Source organism: Microtus oregoni, unplaced genomic scaffold (assembly GCF_018167655.1).
Source record: "Microtus oregoni isolate MIOR12 unplaced genomic scaffold, Mior012 000074F_ref0000038, whole genome shotgun sequence".
NCBI lineage: Eukaryota > Metazoa > Chordata > Mammalia > Rodentia > Cricetidae > Microtus > Microtus oregoni.
Genome location: NW_024544004.1, coordinates 931,964 through 939,143, shown reverse-complemented (window position 1 = coordinate 939,143; position 7,180 = coordinate 931,964).

Genomic DNA, 7,180 nt, shown 5'->3' with positions numbered 1-7,180 from the left:
TGGGATAGGACCTCTGTCCTCAAGACCTCGTCCTCGATGGTGACTGCTGCCCCTGCATACCTGGTACAGTCCTTGATAAAACTACTGCCATCAGCACACATTACCTCAGCCCTCGTTAGAGGGATGTCTCGGGAGATCTGGTCTGATCCCGTGGAGATGACTCAGGATGTCCACAGAGTCATGAAGAGGTTGGTCCAGGTCTGGATCTGGCAACAGGGCTGTAGGATGCAAGGCAGTGCTGCTGGTGAATTGGATTCTGGGTGGGTTTAAGAGCAGAGCTTAGTGATAGGTCAGCCTAGCATTAGTTAGCCATCTATCAGGAAGGTGTTTAAGGACCCCATCAATAGCATGGGGGCTATCATTTTAAGGGTTTGTCCCAAAATCAGTTTGTCTGAGTCTTTAATAAAGCTGTCGCTGCTATTATGAGTAGGCAAGGGGGCCATCTAGTGGCCACTGGGTCCAATTTTTTCCCCAATAAGTAGGCTATCTGCCTCCTCCATGGGCCAAGGGCTTCTTGCATCAGTACCCCCTGGCAACTCCCTCTTTCTCATCCACACATAAGTGGAAGGGTTTGGTGACATCTGGTAGTGCTAAAGCAGGCCCATTTAGTAGAGCTGCCTCGATTTCCTCAAAAGCTTTTTCATTTGTGGAGTCAGGTCAAGGGGAGCCTTCTCTTCCCTTGTGTCTTCCTATAGGAACTGTGCCAATGCAACAAACCCTGGAATCCAGAGCCTATAGAACCCGGAAGGCAGCAGGAAATCTCTCACCTCCCAGTGATTGCCAGGTCTGGAGATCCTCAGGATGGTCTCAGTTCTTGCCATTGATAGCCTTCTCTTGCCCCCCTTGAGTGTGCATTCCTCCGTGAGTTACCGCAGTCTCGCAGAACTTTCTTTGCTGACACACACTATCCCAGGTTGCCCACTGTTTTGAGCAGTTCCTCAGTGGCAGACTTGCAAGTCTCCAAGGGGTCAGCTGCTCTTAGAAAAGCATCCACATATTATAATAGACAGATGTCAGGGTGGGACTGTTGGTATTCACCCTAGTCTTCATGGAATGCTTCATCAAAGATGATGGGAGAGCTTTTGAACCCCTGGGGTAACCATGTGCAAGTCAGCTGTCCACTGAATCTGTCTCTTGGGTCTTTCCATTCAAAGGCAAACAAGGGATGACTGGATGGAGCCAGTGGCAGGCTAAAGAAGGCATCCTGAGAGTCAATATAGTATAAACATTTCTTTCTGGGGGCAAGGTACTAGGAAGTGTGTAAGGGTTAGGCACTATGGGGTGAATGTCTTCAACCCATTTGCTAACCTCTCAGAGGTCTTGCCTTGGTCGATAGTCATTAGAGCTAGGCTTTTTAATGAGCAACAGAGGCATCTTCCAAGCTAATGGGCAAGGGACCTGATACCCAAGTCTCTGAGGTGTTTGATGTGGGGAGTAATCCCCAGTTTGGCCTCCCTAGGCATTGGATATTGTCTGACACATGTTGCCATTGCATTAGCTTTTAGCTGTACTAGTATGGAGGGCCTGTGTGTTGCCAGTCCAGATTCTCCAGTCTCTGCCCATACCCGGGGAATTTTGTTTAGCCATTTTAATTTTATGTTTGATCCAGGGGGTTTGTAAACAATTTATATTCATCTATAAGTGACATGGTGAGTACATGTAGTGCCTCTACCTTTAGAACAGTCACTGTTATTCCAGTCTAGTTGAAATGGATGTGAGCCCTCGTCTTGGTCAATAAGTGTCTTCCCAACAGTGGTACAGGTATTCAGGGCTGACCATAAAGGAGTGGGCTAGCTGGCCTTTTTCTTTGTCTACTGATCTTTGAGTAGTCCATGACTATTGGCTCATCCTTGTGGTCCCTTTTGTCCAGGATAGCTTTTGGGACATTTGGCTTAAGGGTTGTTTCATGATGGAGTGCTGTGCTTTGGTGTATACCAGAAAAATCTATGAGTTTCCCCTCCACCATTAGGGTTACATACGGCTCAGGGAGGAGCTCTGAGCCCTATTCCCTTCAGTCGCTTATTTTTTCTAGATTTAGTGCCTCTAGTGGCTCTGCTTTTGAGTCCTATCATTCAGGGAAGTTTTTTTTTGTTTGTCTATTTGTTTTACAATGACCTAATTTCTTACAGTAGGCACATTGGTTTCTTGGTAAGCTGGACTTATTGATTGATCTTGATTTTAGGCTTTTTCCTTCTTGTTTTGAGTTTTCAGACGAGATCAGTTGCTGTGTTCAGGGTGATATTTCTTTTTTTTAGATTTATTTATCTATTATGTATACAGAATTTTGTCTACATGTATGCCTGCACACCAGAAGAGAGCACCAGATTTTATCATAGATAATTGTGAGCCACCATGTGGTTGCTGGGAATTGAACTCAGGACCTCTGGAAGAGCAGCCACTGCTTTTAACCTCTGAGCCATCTCTCCAGCCCCTAGGGTGATATTTCTTGCCTGCCAATTGGGAAATATTTTAAGCTGTGTTATTTTTGTTTTTGTTGCATTTGTTTAACTTTGTGAAGTTACTGTGTCTGTCTAAAATACCTGATGGTCTTATAAAGAGCTGAATGGCCAACAGTGAGGCAGGAGAGAGAAATAGGTGGGGCTGGCAGGTAGAGATGATAAATAAGAGGATAAATCTGGGGGAGAAGGAGAGCTCTGGGAATGAAAGAGGAAGGAGGAAGATTTCAGGTGCCAGCCACCCAGTTACCCAGTTACACAATCAGATATGGAGTAAGAAGGAAAGAAAAGGTAGACAGGAGTAGAGAAAGATAGAGACTAAAGATAGATGGGATAATTTAAGTTAAGAAAAGCTGGCAGGGGCTGGAGAGATGGCTCAGTGGTTAAGAGCGCTGGCTGCTCTGCCAGAGATCCTGAGGTCAATTCCCAGCAACCACATGGTGGATCACAACCATCTATAGTGAGATCTGATGCCCTCTTTTGGCATAAAGGTATACATGCAGATAGAGTACCATATACATAAAATACATAAATAAATCTTAAAAAAAGATAAAAGCTGGCAAGAAGTAAGTCAAGCTAAGGCCAGGCATTTATACTAAGAATAAGCCTCCATGTGTGATTTATTTGGGAAATGGGTGGTGGGTCCCCCAAAAGAGCCAAAAGAGTTAGAGTAAAAACAATGCCACCACTTAGTTTCAGGGTCACCTAATAAAACCAAAAGGACCTTAGTGAGGCCTTGAGTTTACTTATCTAAAGCCTTTCCTAGTTGTCTGTCTACTGGGTTTTTCTTTGTGTGTGTTGTACACTTTTTTCTGAAACTGCAATGAATTCAGCCAACTTCTTACCTTCAAAACTTCTAGTTTTTGTACTTATGGTGAATGTCTGGAGCTGACTGGTTGACAAAAGTCAGGCTCACTGCAGATCTATTCTCTGGTGCTTCTGATTCCAGGGGAATATAGGTCTTGAAGGCTTCTATCAATCTCTCCAAGAAAGCTCCTGGTATTTTATTATGCTCTTGGCATGCCTGATTTACTTTAGACAATTTTAGGCCACCTTGCAGCAAGAGACTCCCAATTAACTTCTGGTGGTAGACTTTTAGCCTCTCCCTAGCTTCCTCTATGTTGAAGTTCCAGTAAGATCATGTCAGGGGAAAACCAGCATTTATGAGGTCTGCATTGGTAGTTGGTCTTCTATCTGGACCTGGAACCACTTTCTTTGTAGTAAGCACATTGGTCCTTTTGTAAAGGTCTCATGTTTTTTATCATGGTGTGCATGGGCAGAGTTGAGAGTAGCTAGGGCTGGTAGTACAGTCATGGTGGTACACCCCACCTTCTTTAGCAGATCTTTGCTGTCTCTGTCATCAAACACTTTCTGAGCTATCTCTAATAGTTCTGACCTGTTTTTTCCTGCAAACACATCCATCTTTTGTATCTTTCTATGTATGTCAGGGGCTGACTGAATAACAAAGGTCAGATTAATCGTTTTAAGATTTGCCAGGTCCTCTTTGTCTATGGGTTTGTATAACCAATAGGACACGGTCAACAAAACAAAATGACAGCCTACAGAATGGGAAAAGATCTTCATTAATCCATCAAACAGAGTTGATCTCCAAAATATACAAAGAACTCAAGAAATTGGTCACCAAAAGAACACATAATCCAATAAGAAAATTGAGTACAGATCTAAACAGAGAACGTTCAGCAGAGGAATCCAAAATGGCTGAAAGACACTTAAGGAAATGTTCAAAATCCTTAGTCATCAGAGAAATGCAAATCAAAACAACTTTGAGATTCCATCTTACACCTGTAAAAATAGCCAAGATCAAAAACACTGATGAAAACTTATGCTGGAGAAGTTGTGGGATAAAAGGAACACTTCTGCATTGCTGGTGGGAATGCAAGCTGGTACAGCCCCTTTGGATGTCAGTGTGGCAATTTCTCAGAAAATTAGGAAACAACCTTCCTCAAGACCCAGTAATACCACTTTTGGGTATATATCCAAAGGATGCTCAATCGTGTCACAAGAACACGTGCTCAACTATGTTCATAGCAGCTTTGTTTGTCATAGCCAGAACCTGGAAATAACCTAAATGCACCTTGAATGAAGAATGGATAAGGAAAATGTGGTACATTTATACAGTGGAGTACTACACAGAAGAAAAAAATAACGACATCTTGAATTTTGCAGGAAAATGGATGGAGCTATAAAACATCATTTTGAGTGAGGTAACCCAGACACAGAAAGATAATTATCACATGTATTTAAACATAAAGCAAAGAAAACCAGCCTACAGACCACAATCCCAGAGAACTTAGACAGCAATGAGGACACTAAGAGAGACTTACATAGATCTAATATACATGTGAAGTAGAAAGTAGAAAAAGACAAAAATAATGGAAATAGGTTAATTTAAGATGTAAGAGTTAGTTAAAAAGCCTGAGCTAATAGACGAAAGAGTATGTAATTAGTATTAAGCCTCAGAATGGTTATTTTATAGCAGCTACAGGAGCTAGTGAGCAGGACCCAGTGGGTAGAGAGAAACCTGTCCAGGGGGATCAGTGGAACGGAGAATATTTGTAGCTTCAGAAGGTGATTCATCTGGTCCCTGTTTTTGCATCTGTTACCTTAGATACATTAGTGGGCTTTCAGGCTGCCTGTTGAATTCCTTCTGGCAAAACCTGGTGATATTCAGTGACTGATCTACCTCTCTCTGTATTATAGTGCTATTGGGGTCTCCGTCTTGTCAGGGCATGGTCAATTGCCTATGCCATCTGGTCATCAACCATTGAAGCTATTCTGGGAGGTGAGCTTTGATGAGAATCTGTTTCTTTTCTTCAGTATTGAAAAGGGTATGGAGCATCTGCTGACAGTCATCCCACATGGGGAGATGATTGAAAAAGATCAAATCAATTAGAGGAATCAAGGAATTGGGATTAGTGCCGAAACGGGGGTTCTGGTTCTTCTGGCTGTAGAGATCTGTGGTGGGACATATAGGTAATGATTATCTAGATATGGCTGTAGGGGAGCAAGTACTGAAGGAGGTGCAACCCCAGAACCAGAATTGGAGAACCTGGGAGGATCATATGGGACTCCCCATGGGTGTGGGAGGTAGGGAAAAGCTGATGGGGGAGAAGATAGGTGGAGGTAGGGAAGAACTAGATGATGGGGTAGGGGCAGAACTAGCCACTAGTTAACCATAGAGGGTCTGTAGGTCTGTACAGACAGGAGACAGGAAGTAACAATACAGGGCAGAAGACAGGAAGTGATAAGGCAGGGTGCAGACAGGAGCTCAGCCCTTTGGTCAGAGGAAGTGAAGAGGTAGGAGATCACTGGTAGCTGCTCTGCTGCTTCTCTGATCTTTCAAATTTTTACCCTGATATCTGGTTTTTATTGTTAATATTAATTAGATTTATGCTTCACTGGAGTATATAAGAAAGCAATAAAAGATAGCCCAGAGGAGCAAGTCAGTAAGCTGTGTTCCTCTATGGCAGTTTCTGCCCTGACTTTCCTGAATGATAGACTGTAATCTTGGAGGTGAAATAAGCCCTCTCCTGCCCAAGTTGCTTTTGATTATTGTTGTAGGGAGGACACTTTTTCATTTCCCAGCTGCCCATACTCCTGAAATAGCACACAGAAACTGAATTAATTAAATCACTGCTTGGACCATTAGCTCTAGTTTCTTATTAGCTAGCTCTTACTTATTAATTTAACCCAGTTCTATTATTTTATATTTTTCCATGAGGCTTGTTGGCCTACTGACAAGGTTCTGATGTGTCTGTCTCTGGTGGCAGCTCCGTGGCTTCTCTTAAACACCACCTTCCTTCTCCCAGCATTCAGTTTAGTTTTCCCCACCTAGCTCTGTTCTTCCCTGCTCTGCTATAGGCTCAGGACAGTTTCTTTATTAACCAATGGTATTCATAGCATACAGTGGGGAATCCCACATCAGGTCTGGTGTTTATCACAGCAATAGAAACCCTGGGACATCTTACTGTCTCTTTGTACTCAACTCCGAAAAAAAAAAATCTTGTATGTGTCTTCTAGCTCAACAGTTAAGGATTTTTTCCCTCTTCCCTTGCTTGTAACACTGCCCGGCCTTTACAAATCATAGGGAGCTAGAGGACTGGTATAGTTATAGTTTGATTTTTTCTGATTGGTTGGAATGCTGTTGGTTCTCTGAGGGTCTTTGTTGCATACTCAAGGATATTGAGTTCAGTGGCTTTGGTTGCTTTACCCCTTCACTATGGATGTAAGTCAAATGGTTTTGACATTACCACCAGGTCTTAGGAGTTTCAAGTGATGCCAGTATGTGTGCCATCTCAAGCTTTCTAGGTTTGTGGTTTATTTTTACCTCAGGCCTGGAGGTGATTGTCACTTTTCCCAAAACTTATTTATTATATCATTGAGAACATTAGGTGCATTTAAGGAGCTTCCCACCCTCTGCACTTAGTGAATAACTGTGGTTTTTTTATTTTTCTTATTCATTTCTAGGAAGATGAGGGTGTTCCTTACATAGCTGGAAGATAATGAATGGTGTTACCTAGTGGAGTTTTGAACTTCAACGGTTGGCCCAGCCTCCTGAGATTGGCCTTATAAACATGGATCACCAGTGAATAATTTTCTATTGTTTTCTTTCTATTTTTCTTTTAATACCAAGACTAATTATATAGCCCAGGCTAGGTTGGAATCTAACCTTCATAGCTATGAACTGACAATCCCTTCTGCCT